This window comes from Lynx canadensis, chromosome A1 (assembly GCF_007474595.2).
Source record: "Lynx canadensis isolate LIC74 chromosome A1, mLynCan4.pri.v2, whole genome shotgun sequence".
Lineage (NCBI taxonomy): Eukaryota > Metazoa > Chordata > Mammalia > Carnivora > Felidae > Lynx > Lynx canadensis.
In genome coordinates, this window is record NC_044303.2 from 1,801,932 (window position 1) to 1,816,933 (window position 15,002).

The 15,002-nt window shown below is 39.1% G+C and overlaps 1 protein-coding gene across 4 annotated transcripts in view; it reads right to left on the reverse strand.

Annotated features, from left to right (window-relative positions):
* The window catches only part of XPO4 (exportin 4), a 113,857-nt gene that overhangs the window by 45,409 nt on the left and 53,446 nt on the right, over positions 1–15,002 (reverse strand). The window lies entirely within an intron of this gene.

The window sequence follows — 15,002 nt, forward strand, 5'->3', positions numbered from 1 at the left end:
GTCAGAGAGAGAGAGGGAGACACAGAATCTGGCTTGAACTCACGAACCGCGAGATCATGAGCTGAGCCGAAGTCGGACGCTTAACCCACTGAGCCACCCAGGCGCCCCAATAATTTATATTTTGTATCAGAATAATTCATTTGTAACCAAAGAAAATAAAGTGCAGTAAGACAGCCATACAGAGAGCTGCTTTCAGTCTTTTAATGATCCTATGTCTTTTCAAAAATCTGTCATCCACATCTAATCTTACTTTACCTTCCCATACTTTCACCAGATTCAAAAATCACGAGTTACAGGACAATGATGTCTCTGTCACTGTACCAAATAGAAGCCCGCAAGGGTTCAAATTCTGAAGTGCTAAAACCCAAGCAGTCATCTAAGCTCAACACTATCTTAACCCTCTAGAAAATCAGCTGTAGTCAGATGTAAATTCAACTGCACCTCAGAACAGTGAAGTATTAACTCTATGTTCTCTACCCTCTCTTCACAACGATCCTATCGAGCTCTAAAATTCTCTTAGGGAAAGCTCAGCAAATTCTAAGAACTCAAAGGCATATAAATGTACCACCTGTCCTATTTTATAACTATATGACCAGAGACAAACACACTAGGCTAAGACCCAGAAGGACAGAATCGAATCCCACCCTGCTACGGAGAGTCACCGGAGTCCCGAGCAACAAGTCTTGAGGTTTGAAACAACAAACGGTATTATCAGTAAGCACATATCTTAATATAAGAGGAGAAAAGTCATCTTTGGAAATACACGGGTCCTTATGTATGCAAATAAGTTCTTGTTGGTCTAACATCTTTAGTAAGGGTATCGTCTTGTGGCGCTGGCAGACTGTAAAAAGTCGATGAGTTATACAGTAACTGCGAGTCATCCTCAAGCAACTGCAGAGAGTCTGAAAATCCCACAGCCTTTTCTTACAAATACTTCATGACATAGGAAGATCCTGTGGCAACAATGAACGTTTTACAAAAGTGATAAAAACCTTCATTTCTCCATCTTCCCATATTCTTTTTAAGCTACCTCATTTGTAAAACCAAGCTCCAGAAGCAAAGGGAAGCCAAGTTTTTCTTCTTAAATATTTAACCCCTGTCACTATAAATTCTTCTAACAACAAAAACGGTTATTTCTCTTTCTGGCACAACACAGAACCAATGAGCCCAGGCTTAGCGAGACAGCATTCAGTCCAAGTAACCAAAAGTCCTTTGAAATAAAGGAGAACTGACCTCACCTGAATGTTTTCCCAAGCCTTCCCTGCAAATAGTAACATCGGCTTTACTGGAAATCCTAATTTAGGTGAAGGCTTCTATATCCCATTACTATTTTATGATCCAGTTAGCTTTACCCAAGAGACAGAGTTGAAATTTTTTTTTATCAAAACCAAATCAGATCCACAAAAATAGAATATCAATAAAAGGCAGTGTAACCAAACTAAAACAAGAAGTATTAAAGCCAACATACCAAACATACCTGCCAAACATTCTTATTACAAATGATACTGTCATTTATGATTAGCATTGCCAAAACCCTTAAGCATTTATGGACACCAGGTGAACCACTAGCTAAACAATCTTAGCAGCAAAAACAGACATCCAAGAACTGAAATAACACTTCAGAATCAAATCACCTTACCTCAATAATTAAATAACATATATTTGCTAAGCATCTATTACTACATGCCAGACTGTGCAAGGTGCTGAAACAACACAGTGAACAAAAAACATGACCCATGTTCTCATGAACTTCTAAATGAGTAAACAGATTTACTCAAATAAGCTACAAATGAAAACTTACAGCTGAGAAGTGAGCCAAGAGGAGAAAATCACACATAACACGCATATGAGAAACCACAGCAAAAGAAACCTGATTCAAGGTACACAACTGCGGCACACTTAGGAGGTGATCAGGCGAAGGGGAGGGGTCCAGGCGGAAAAACCCACGTGGGAAGGTGCCGTGGCAGAAAGGAAACGGCCTGAGAGAACAGCTTCACCAAATGAGCAAACAAGAGTTTTGAGAAAGAGGCAGAAATCAAACCACCCAGGACTGTAGAGCCTGTTTTTCAATTGGGATGATCCCATGACAGAGGATCACAGGACTGGGGACACTTTCTTTGGACAGTAGTGATCTGCAACAGAATGAAAAGCAGGTGGATTCTGTCTCAGTTTCCTTCAGCAGACTGAGATCGGGGCACAATGGCTGAGTAATTATGATTAGCTCAATGGGCAGGGGGTGATTCTAACATCTACCACAACCCAGGAGCCTAGTATACGTTGCTCCACCAGCCCGGGGTGGAGGACACTTTCATAAATCACCTTCTACACATGTAAAACCTAAATATAATAAGTCCTGAATAAAAATAAGGGTTTGCAGGTGACACTGTATATATAATACTATTTTTAATCCACTAAACATGATATTTGAGCTAATAAACAAATTCAGCAACATTACATAGTACAAGATTAACATTAAAAATGTATTTCTAGGGGCGCCTGGGTGGCTCAGTGGTTAAATGTCCAACTTCGGCTCAGGTCATGATCTTGCGGTCCTTGAGTTCAAGCCCCGCTTCGGGCTCTGTGCTGACAGCTCAGAGCCTAGAGCCTGCTTCGGATTCTGTGTCTCCCTCTCTCCTTGCCCTTCCCCTGCTCGCTCGCTCACTCTCTCTCTCTCTCTCTCAAAAATAAACAAATAAACATTAGAAACAAATTTTAAACTGTATTCCTATGTACTAACAATGAATATGAAAATAATTTTAAAATCAACTCCATTTATAATTGAATTAAAAAGAATAAAATATACATGAATGAAGTTGACAAAAGAATTCCAAACGTTCTACTCCAAAAACTATAAAATATTGTTGGAAGAAGTTAAAGATCTAAATAAACGGAAAGATATCCCATGTTCATGGACCAGAAAATTTAATAATGTTAACATGACAATACTCCCAAAATTCATCTACAGATTTAGCACAATACCTATATCAAAATCCCAGCTGCCTTTCCTGCAGAAACTGATAAACTGATCCTAAATTTCATATGGAAATGCAAGGGACACAGAGAAGATAAAATAATCTTCAAAAAAAGAACAAAGTTAGAGGACTCACACTTCCTGATTTCAAAACTTACTACAAAGCTATAATAATCAAGACACTGTGGCAGTGGCACAGTAAGACATAAAGACCAACGGAACAGAAACAAGGAGCCAGAAACATACTGTCACATTTACAACTGGAAAATACTTTCTTTTCAACAAATGATACAGGAACAACAGGATATTCAGCAAAAAAATGAAACTGGATCTTCACCTTTCACCATATACAAAAACTAACTTAAAATGATGACAGACCTAATGTATGACTGACCTAACTGTATGGGCTAAAAAACCATAAAACTCTTAGAAGAAAATACAAGATTAAACCTTTGTGACCTTAAGAACAAGAATAAAGTTAGGGCGCCTGGGTGGCTCAGTTGGTTGAGCATCCCAACTCTTAATTTCAGATCAGGTCATGATCCCAGGGTCATGGGATCGAGCCCCACATTGGGTTCTATGCTAAGTGTGCTTGAGATTCATATTCTCTCTCTCTCTCTCTCTTTCTCTCTCTCTCTCTCTCTCTCTCTCTCTCTCTCTCTCCAACTCCCTTCTCCTTTGCTCCCGCATTCTAAAAATAAAGGACAAGGACAAAGTCAGAGGATTGACACAATCCAACTTACTATAAAGCTACAATAATTAAGACAGTGTGGTATTGGAAAAAGAATGGACAAATAGATAAATGGAACAGATAAAGAGATTAGAAACAGACCCACATAAATATAGTCAAATAATCTTTAATAAAGGGGCAAAGGTAATACAATGGGGTAAAGACAGTCTTTTCAACAAATAATGTTTGAACAACTGGACCTTTAATGCAAAAAAAAACAAAAAAACAAAAGCAAATTTAGACACAAACCTTACACCCTTTACAAAAATTTACTCAAAACGCATCACAGACCGAAATGTAAAACACAAAACTAAAACTCCTAGAATATAGGAGAAAATCTAGACGAACGATGACTTGACAATGCCCTTTTAGATACAATACCAAAGTCATGATCCAGGACAGAAAAAAATGGTAGGATGAGCTTCATTAAAATTAAAAACTTCTGCTCTGTGAAGGAAATGTTAACAGAATAAGACAGTAAGCCACAGATTAGTCGAATATATTTGCAAAAGATATTTCTGGTAAAAGACTATTATACTATCCCAAACCCACAAAAACCTTTAAAGTTCAACAATAAGAAAAACAGCCTGGTTGAAAAAACGGGCCAGACCTTACCAGACACGTCACCAAAGATATACAGATGGCAGTAAGCACGTGGAAAGATGCTCCACGTCGTGGTCACCAGGGATATATGCAAATTAAAACAACAGTAAGATACCAGTACAACCTACCCCTTTGGCCAAAATCTAGAACAGACAACACCAAATGCTTACAAGGACGTGCGGCTGAAGGAACACTCATTCCTTGCTGGTGGGAGTGCAGAACCGTGCAGCCACTTTTGAGGTCAGTTTGGCAGTTTCGTATAAAACTAAACATACTCTTACCAAACAATCCAGCAATTGTGCTCCTGGGCATTTACATAAAGGAGCTGAAAATTTCTGTTCACACAAAAACCTGCAAATGCATGTGGAGCCATTACTGCTAAAACTTAGGGGGAAAGAAGGATACGGGAAATCTCTACCTTCTGCTCAATAGTGCTATGAAACTAAAATTCCTCTTCAAAAAGTCTATTTAAAAAAAATCTGTCTTGGGAATACAAGCTGGTGCAGCCGCTCTGGAAAACAGTATGGAGGTTCCTCAAAAAGCTGAAAGTCGAACTACCCTACGACCCAGCAATTGCACTACTAGGTATTTACCCAAGGGATACAGGTGTGCTGTTTCGAAGGGACACAGGCACCCCCGTGTTTATAGCAGCACTATCGACAATAGCCAAAGTAAGGAAAGAGCCCAAATGTCCATCGATGGATGAATGGATAAAGAAGATGTGGTGGGTGTGTGTGTGTGTGTGTGTGTGTGTATATGTAAATATATATATGTAAATATATATAAAATATACATGTGTACGTACATACATATAATATATATATAGTATACTGAACATATATAATATATATACACACATACATACATACACACAATGGAGTATTACTCGGCACTCAAAAAGAATGAAATCTTGCCATTTGCAACTACGTGGATGGAACTGGAGGGTATTATGCTAAGTGAAATTAGTCAGAGAAAGGCAAAAATCATATGACTTCACTCATATGAGGACTTAACAGATGTCAAGAAGAGACAAAACAGATGAACATATGGGAAGGGAAACAAAAATAATATCAAAACAGGGAGGGGAACAAAACAAAAGAGACTCATAAATATGGAGAGCAAACAGAGGGTCACTGGAGGGAGTGGCGGGGAGGGGGATGGGCTAAATAGGTAAGGGGAATTAAGTAAACTACTCCTGAAATCATTGTTGCACTGTATGCTAATTTGGATATAAATTTAAAAAAATAAAATTAAAAAAAATCTTTCTGACCTTAAGTTATATACAGAGCTGTCTTATAAATATATCCAAAAGCAGAAACAAAAGAAAAACAGATAAATCAGACATCATCAAAATTAAAAAATTTCTGTGTTTCAAAGGCCATTACCAATAAAGTAAAAAAGACAACCAACAAAATAGGAGACTTACTTTAGATTTTAATAATATATACAGGACTCTTACAACTCAAAGATTAAAAAAAAAATACTAACTCAATTTAAAAATGAACAAAGGATCTAAACAGATATTTCTTTAAAGATACACAAATGACCAAAACAAAAACAAAAACAAAAACAAAAACAAATGAAATGATGCTCAATAGCATTTATCAATAGGGTAAGGCAATTCTTAGCCACCACAAGATACCACTTTGTATGAAACAAGATGGTTATAAACAAAAAAACAGAAACAAATGTTGGTAAGGATGCAGACAAAATGGAATACTCATATACTACAATGTTAATGCAAAAGTAGTGTAGGTATTGTGGAAAACAGTCTGATAGTTCCTCAAAATGTTAAGTAACAGTTATCATATGACCTAGTAATTCCACTCCTGCATATACACCCAAGAGAAATGGAAACATACATCCACGAGTATGGAAAAAGATGTTCCCAGCAGCAGCATTTTGTACTGGAAATTATTTTAAAACAATGGAAAGAACTCAAATGACCATCGACTGATCAGATGAACAGAGAAATAAAACAGTACTATGCACACAGTGGAATATTACTTGGCAATAAAAAGGAATGGAATACTGATACATGCTACAACATGAATAAACCTCAAAAACATGCCACATAAAAGTGACAAAAAACCCACGTATTGTATGGTTCCATTTATTTATTTATTTATTTATTTATTTATTTATTTAATGTTTTATTTATTTTTGAGAGAATGAGAGAGAGAGAGAGAGAGAGAGAGAGAGCACGTGATCAGGGGAGGGACAGAGAGAAAGAGAGACACAGAATCCGAAGCAGGCTCCAGGTTCTGAGCCATCAGCACAGAGCCTGACGTGGGGCTCAAACCCACGAACTTCAAGATCATGACCTGAGTTGAGGTCAGATGCTTAACATTAGACCGAGCCACCCAGGCACCCCTGTATGGTTCCATTTAAATAAAACATCCAGGGGGCGCCTGGGTGGCGCAGTCGGTTAAGCGTCCGACTTCAGCCAGGTCACGATCTCGCGGTCTGTGAGTTCGAGCCCCGCGTCGGGCTCTGGGCTGACGGCTCGGAGCCTGGAGCCTGTCTCCGATTCTGTGTCTCCCTCTCTCTCTGCCCCTCGCCCGTTCATGCTCTGTCTCTCTCTGTCCCAAAAAAATAAATAAACGTTGAAAAAAAAAAATTAAAAAAAATAAATAAATAAATAAATAAATAAAACATCCAGAATAACAATTATCTATAGAGACAAAATGTGGATTAGCAGTTGCTATTAAAAGGGAGTGGAGGTGAGTGGGAATGCAGGGTGGGAATGTTAAAGGGTATGCTATGGGGTTTCTTATTGGAGTGATAAATATTCCCTCTATCAATGGTGGTGATGGTTGCACAACTCTGAGTAAACTTTAAAGAAAACACTTAACTGTACATTTTATTTTTTTTTTTAATTTTTTTTTCAACGTTTATTTATTTTTGGGACAGAGAGAGACAGAGCATGAACGGGGGAGGGGCAGAGAGAGAGGGAGACACAGAATCGGAAACAGGCTCCAGGCTCCGAGCCATCAGCCCAGAGCCCGACGCGGGGCTCGAACTCACGGACCGCGAGATCGTGACCTGGCTGAAGTCGGACGCTTAACCGACTGCGCCACCCAGGCGCCCCTTAACTGTACATTTTAAATGTGTGACTTGTATGGTATGTGAATTATATCACAATGCCTTTAAAAAAACAATATATCTTAGGTCTCAAAATTTATGCTATGTCCACATGTATCTTTTTTTTTAAAATTCCAAACTTAAGTTTTTATTTTTTTTTAATTTTCTTTTAAAAAAATTTTTTTTAACGTTTATTTATTTTTGAGACAGAGAGAGACAGAGCATGAACGGGGGAGGGTCAGAGAGAGGGAGACACAGAATCTGAAACAGGCTCCAGGCTCTGAGCTGTCAGCACAGAGCCCGACGCGGGGCTCGAACTCACGGACCACGAGATCATGACCTGAGCCGAAGTTGGCCGCTTAACCGACTGAGCCACCCAGGCGCCCCAAACTTAAGTTTTTAAATATGAATCCTCAATTAAGAATACAGTTGTAGGACTTTGGTTTTTTAATGATTTTATTTTTAAGTAATCTCTACACCCAATGTGGGGCTTTAACCCACAATCCCAAGATCAAGAGTCACATGGGGGCACCTGTGTGGCTCAGTCAGTTGAGCTTCTGACTTCGGCTCAGGTCATGATCTTGCAGTTTGTGGGTTCAAGCCCCGAATCAGGCTCTGTGCTGACAACTCGGAGCCTGGAGCCTGCTTCGGATTCTGTGTCTCCCTGTCTCTGCACCTACCCTGCTAGCACTCTATCTCTCTGTCTGCCTCTCTCAAAAATAAACAAACATTTTTAAAAAAGCTTTTTATTTTTAAGGAAAAAAAAAAGTTACATGTTCTATTCTTGGTGCCCCAAGAATACTTTTAATGAAACCACAAGACATAATGTACCAAGTAGACATTTTATTTAAATTTTTTTTTTCAACGTTTATTTATTTTTGGGACAGAGAGAGACAGAGCATGAACGGGCGAGGGGCAGACAGAGAGGGGGACACAGAATCGGAAACAGGCTCCAGGCTCCGAGCCATCAGCCCAGAGCCCGACGCGGGGCTCGAACTCACGGACCGCGAGATCGTGACCTGGCTGAAGTCGGACGCTTAACCGACTGCGCCACCCAGGCGCCCCCCAAGTAGACATTTTAGATGACTTATAAACATGGGTTTAAAATGTTAAAGTCTTCCATATATGACAATTCCCCACTTCCTTCTTTTTTGTGAAGGAAATTGATATATAATGAGGAATATTTACTATCCTCAGTGGATTAAAAAATAGAGAGCCTGGGGGCTCCTTGGTGGCTCAGTGGGTTAAGAGTCTGACTTCGGCTCAGGTCGTGATCTCATGGTTCATGGGTTCAATCCCCAAGTCAGGCTCTGTGTTGATAGCTCAGAGCCTGGAGCCTGCTTCGAATTCTCTGTCTCCCTCTCTCTGTCCCTTCCCCTCTCACACTCTGTCTCTCAAAAATAAATAAATGTTAAAAAGAGAGAGAGAGAGCGCACGCGCCTAAGATTAAAAATGCAAAAGACTATAGTATATCATGTTTACCCCAATTAGATTACATTTCCACTACTTTCATACAGTTAATGCTACACATTTAGATGTGGATAAATGTTTTGGTGGTTAGGGCAGAGAACTTTCAAAGGTTATCTAGCTCTTTTTTGCATTCCATTCCAATATGTTGGTTACTTACCTATCCTAGTGTAGGATTAGCCATCAAAACAGATGTGAAGAGAGAGAAAAGGCCTAATTCCCTCTAACAAGCAACTTAAAAATCCGATTCAAGGCTGAGCTGCAGAATCACAATAATAATATTAATCACTGGTATATCCACCAGAACTGTCTAGGGTGGGTGGTTGTGTAATCTTCATATATAAAGATCACCCTATCAGCCCACTGTCAGTAGAACAGTGACTTTGCATTAACTGGTGACAGATTCGCACACACACTTTTTTTCCCAGTGCAAATAATGGTCAAATCTGCTAAAGACAAATGATCAGGGTAGAAAGTACAGTTCTACCCATGGCAAAAGCAGTTTACTTAACCGATAAAAAGATTAAACCCACATGGTCTTAATGCTCTCTCTAAACCACAGCTTTCTAAAACCAATGAAAAAACCCTGCCATCAAAATTAAAATGCATAGAAAGGCCTTCAAGAATTTACTGTAGATATTAATAAACAAAAACCCTATATACAATTGTAATTCTTGAGTATTCACTACTCACTCAAACCTAACACATGGGAAAAAACATGGATTTAGTGGCTAGCTCTTTACCATCTTCCCATCAATATCATTCTGCAAATAATACAATCTTAAACTCGATACTTCAGAGCACAGGATTACCATGTAAGTAGCGGCATTCATTAAGAATTTACGGAACTGATAACCTAGACGGTTCACGGAATTAAGAACTCAATGGATTCCTTTATAAATAATTAAGTAATTTTAAAGAAAGTCATTTTCTAATGAGAAATCCTGCATTTAAAGGAATTAAGTCAGATCTGCCCAACAGACACCTACATAAATGATCTAACTTACTGAGCCAAAGGGGCACCAAAAGACCCTGCTCTTGGCACACAGGGTTCGACTGTTAAGTTGCCTGTGGCCTTAAATTACTAAGCAATTAAGAGAGTTAAAAAGTTAAGCTTCCTCTTGGGGAGACTTTTTTCTACTGCTCAATCCATTCCTCCCTGCTCCTGTATGGATTCAAACTACATAAAGTAGTAAGTGAAAAATCCATGGGCTCACGAAGAGAAAATAAAACTGCACAGCCCTGTTCATGCAGAAGCAAAGAACTTCGTGGGCATCCTCTTGTTCACTCTCCAACCACCTGCAGGTTGACATCAAAAATCAGTTTTGTTAACTGTCTCCTACAGCCAAAGGCCCTACTGTCTCTGGTAGTTATATGTAACTACAGTATGAATAATGGGATAATAACTGCAAGTCATTAGGGGGATATCACGGGCAAGAAAACAGATATAAGAACTACCAAGTTCAAAGTTCAACTACAAAATATTTTTCAAAATATTATAGTATAGTGAACGCATAATTTAGCATAATCAATCGTAACCTAAGATTGAAGGACTACTCTCGACATAACCTTTCCTTCTAATGGCCTGAAGTCAGAAATTCTTCTGGCTGGTTCCTCCTGGATATGTTTCTTGTAAAGCAGAAATATACCTGGAAGGATAATACAGCTACTTCATACACTGGTTAATGACTTTACAGATCGACTTTCCTTTTAAAGTGTATAATACCAGTATAAATAGAGAACAGTTTGGGGAAGAACTAAAAAAAAAAAAAAAGAATTGAAGAAGAAACTTCATAATGGCTTTATACATCCTCTCTCTCTCTCTCTCTCTCTCTCTCTCTCTCTCTCTCACAGACACACACACACACACACACACACACACACACTTAAAAACTCTAGCAGTGGGGCGCCTGAGGGGCTCAGTCGGTTAAGCGTCCGACTTCGGCTCAGGTCACGATCTCACAGTTGGTGAGTTGGAGCCCCGCGTCGGGCTCTGGGCTGACAGCTCGGAGCCTGGAGCCCACTTCAGATTCTGTGTCTCCCTCTGTCTGCCCTCTGTTGCTTACACTCTCTCACATTATCTCAAAAATAAATAAACATTAAAAAAAATTTTTTTTTGACTCTATCAGATACTGATGTCTACCACTTTGCTCCCTACTTTTGAACAAACCTGGACAAAGCTGGTCAAAACAGCATTTGAGAGCTAAGAAACCTGGGTCATGGTGGCAGGCATGCCATGCACCCTAAAGCTTACTATCTTCCTCACTACCTGAACTGCATCCTAGGCTATCTAAAAATCCACATCATTGGCTTATCTAGTATGTGTAAGATCGCATTTTCTCGCTTCAATTCTGACTTCTTTCCCTTGGGCAATAAATAGGTTCATCTCTCCAAAGTACAAAGTACAAACTCAAACCAAAGGTTCAAGTGTCTCAAATCCTCATTCCATTCCTCACAGTTCATGGTCTACGGAATATCTACACTTTCTACCTCATTAATGACCAATCACTACTCATTCACTGAAATGGCTTTTGCGCAATGCATAAACAGCTCTTCACATGACTGTCTATGTCCTGATACCCAATCTACGTCTTCCCTGTCAGTATCAGAGTATGTCTGTTACCTTTATTTTTTGAAACGCCCACGTATCTTTGCTTCCCAGACTACTCACCTGGTTATCCCCTCTGCTTATCTAAACTGCCCACTGCCCTGCTCAATCTCTTTTGCCTCTTCCTGGTTCTTACTACTGTTGGAGCCAAAGATGCTACCACTGATCTTCTCTGCTTCTCTTTGATCTTTCTCACTCCCTTTACTTCAGTGGCTCCATAACAGGAATATCTCCCAAAACTTTATCCTCACCCTTAATCTCCCTCTATAACTTACCCTCACAACAGGCAGTTGATCCGTATGGCACGATTTCTAACCCTTGACATGACTGATATTTTTAAAGACTTGAGACTTCATTCACATACTACACAATTTACTCATTGACTGTACAACTCAACGGTTTTTCAAGTTATACGACTGTCACCATGATATAATTTTAGAACACTTTCATCTCCAAAATGGAGCTCTATGCACTTGAGCCATCATCTCCTACTTCCTCCAACCTCCTGGCCCTAGGTAACTACTCATCTGTCTGTCTCCACAGACCTGCCTACTCTGAACATTTCCTACGAATGGAATTCTACAACATGCAGTCTTTTGTGAATGAATTCTTTCACTTAAGATGTATGATGTTTCCAAGGTGTATCCATTTTGTTGCATGTATCAGTACCAGCCTTCCTTTTTATTGATGAATAATATTCTGCTATGTGAGTAAACCACATTTATCCATTCATCAGCTGACGGCTACTTGGGTCACTTCCACTTGTTGCCCATTATAAATAATACTGCTAAGTACATTCACATAGAAGTTTTTGTATGGGTCACTATTGACCTTTTGGGCACAGTAACTGCTTCTCGTGGGAGCTGTCCTATGCATTCTAGGGTGTCTAGTAATACCCCCGGCCTCTACTTACCAGTTGCCTAAGTAGCACTCCCCTAGTTGTGATAACCAAATAGGTCTCCAGACATGGCCAAATGTCCCAAGTATGCAAAATCACCCCAACTGAGAACCCCTGCTGTAGAGTTAGGATTTCTTTAGCGAAACCCTGTATGCACATTAATCTTGACCCGAGATCACTGCAAATTAATTATGACAGGACTAACAGACTTAAATACTAATAAATATCTCAATATTCAATCCGTGTATTCTTTTCATTAATATCTCTCTGCACATCTTAGCTCCACTGTTGAGTCAGTGTCCACTGGCTTCACAATAACATTTTTAGGTCATAATTTACACATTTCTCTGTAAGAAATTTCTAAAAGCTTCAGCAGTCAATTACTCAAAATTTCCTCCCAAGCAACCTAATATATATTTCAGGTTATAAGCATGTCCTTTCATTTATCAACAAATATTTATGTAATGCCTACTAAATACAAAATTGGTAGGCTGAGCATGCATATCTAACCCTATAGATCATTTATTCATATGAATAATTTCTCCTATCAATTCTTTTGGTATTCCAAATTAAAAACTGATGTTAGGGCAACTAAATTACACATTAACAGACACAGTAATCATTCACCACCATGACATATATCAGGTACTTCCTACTTCCCCAGCCTCTTCCACATTTATTTATTTATTTATTTATTTAATGTTTTATTTATTTTTGAGAGCAAGAAAGACAGAGCACGAGCAGGGGAGGGGCAGAGAGAGGGAGACACAGAATCCAAAGCAGGCTCCAGGCTCTAAGCTGTGAGCAGAGCCTGACGCAGGGCTCAAACTCATGAACTGTGAGATCATACCCTGAGCCAAAGTGGGACGCTTAACTAACTGATCCCCCCCCCCCCCCGCACCCCGCATCCCACCTCTTCTACCTTTCTAATCAATGGTCAAACATCTGTTGGGATACCTGATATCCACATGCAAAAGAATAAAGCTGGACCACTATCTCACATCACACATAAAACTTAACCCAAAACGGATCAAAGTCTTCAATATAAGAGCTTATATGTAAGAAGCCAGTCTTACAAGAAAACACAGGCATAAATTTTCATGACCTTGGATAAAGCAATGATTTCTGACATATGACAACAAATGAAAAAATAAATAAATTGGACATCATCAAAATGCAAATTTTCTGTGTTTCAAAGGACAACATAAAAAAGTAAAAAGCGACTCACAGAAATGGAGGAAATACGTGAAAATCGTGTATTTAAGAGATTTGTATCCAGAATATAAAAGAACTATTACAACTCAATTTTATTTTATTTATTTATTTTTTTAAATAGATTTCTTTTTTTTTTTTTTTTTCAACGTTTATTTATTTTTGGGACAGAGAGAGACAGAGCATGAACGGGGGAGGGGCAGAGAGAGAGGGAGACACAGAATCGGAAACAGGCTCCAGGCTCCGAGCCATCAGCCCAGAGCCTGACGCGGGGCTCGAACTCACGGACCGCGAGATCGTGACCTGGCTGAAGTCGGACGCGTAACCGACTGCGCCACCCAGGCGCCCCTACAACTCAATTTTAAACAGACAAACCAATTAACGTATAGACAAAGGATCTGAATAGCAGTTTTCCAAAGAAGATAAACAACGGCCTATACCTACATAAAATGTTTAATAAATTAACCATCAGGGTAATGCAAATCAAAACACAATGAGATCCTGCTTCGTACGAAACAGGGTGGCTATGGACACACAGATTACGAAGTCTTAGCCAGGATGTAGAGAATCTGGAACGCTCATATACTGCTGGTGGGAATGTAAAATGGTACAGCTACTCCAGAAAACAGCTTGGCAATTCCTCAAAAGGTTAAACACAGAGTTTCCATATGATCCAGCAATTCTACTCCTAGGTATATCTCACAGAAATGAGAACATAAGTCCAAACACAAACTTACAATGAATGCTCACAGCAGCAGCATTATTCACAGTAACCAAAGAGTTGAAACCACCCGTCAATAAGTTGATCAATGGATAAATAAAAAATGTGGCACATCTTTACAACAAAAAATTATGTATATATAGAGACAGAAAGAGAGAAAAAGAAGGGGACAAAATGTTTTCAACTGGTGAATCTTGGTAGTAGGGCATACAGCAATTCTTTGAATTACTCTTACAGTTATCTCTGAATGTTTAGAATTACATCAAAATAAAAAGATGCAAAAGAGAAGCAAATCATAAAAAATTATGAATAAGGATTGATACTGACAACTTAATACAGCCTCATTTAACATGTATCATTGCAAATGATCAAATATATTTGATACAGGGGCACCTGGGTGGCTCGGTTTGTTAAGCATCCAACTTCAGCTCAGGTCATGATCTCACGGTCCGTGAATTCGAGCCCCACATCAGCCTCTGCGCTGACAGCTTGAAGCCTGGAGCCTGCTTCAGATTTTGCGTCTCCCTCTCTCTCCGCCCTCCCCCCACTCATGCTCTGTCTCTCTTTCCTTCAAAAATAAACATTAAAAAATATATTTTTTAATATATATATATGCTACAAGATACATATTTTACAAGGTCCACTTGCTACTCATCTACCTTAAAAGATAAATCATTTCTAAAAAGCCATCCACTTAATACATATAAC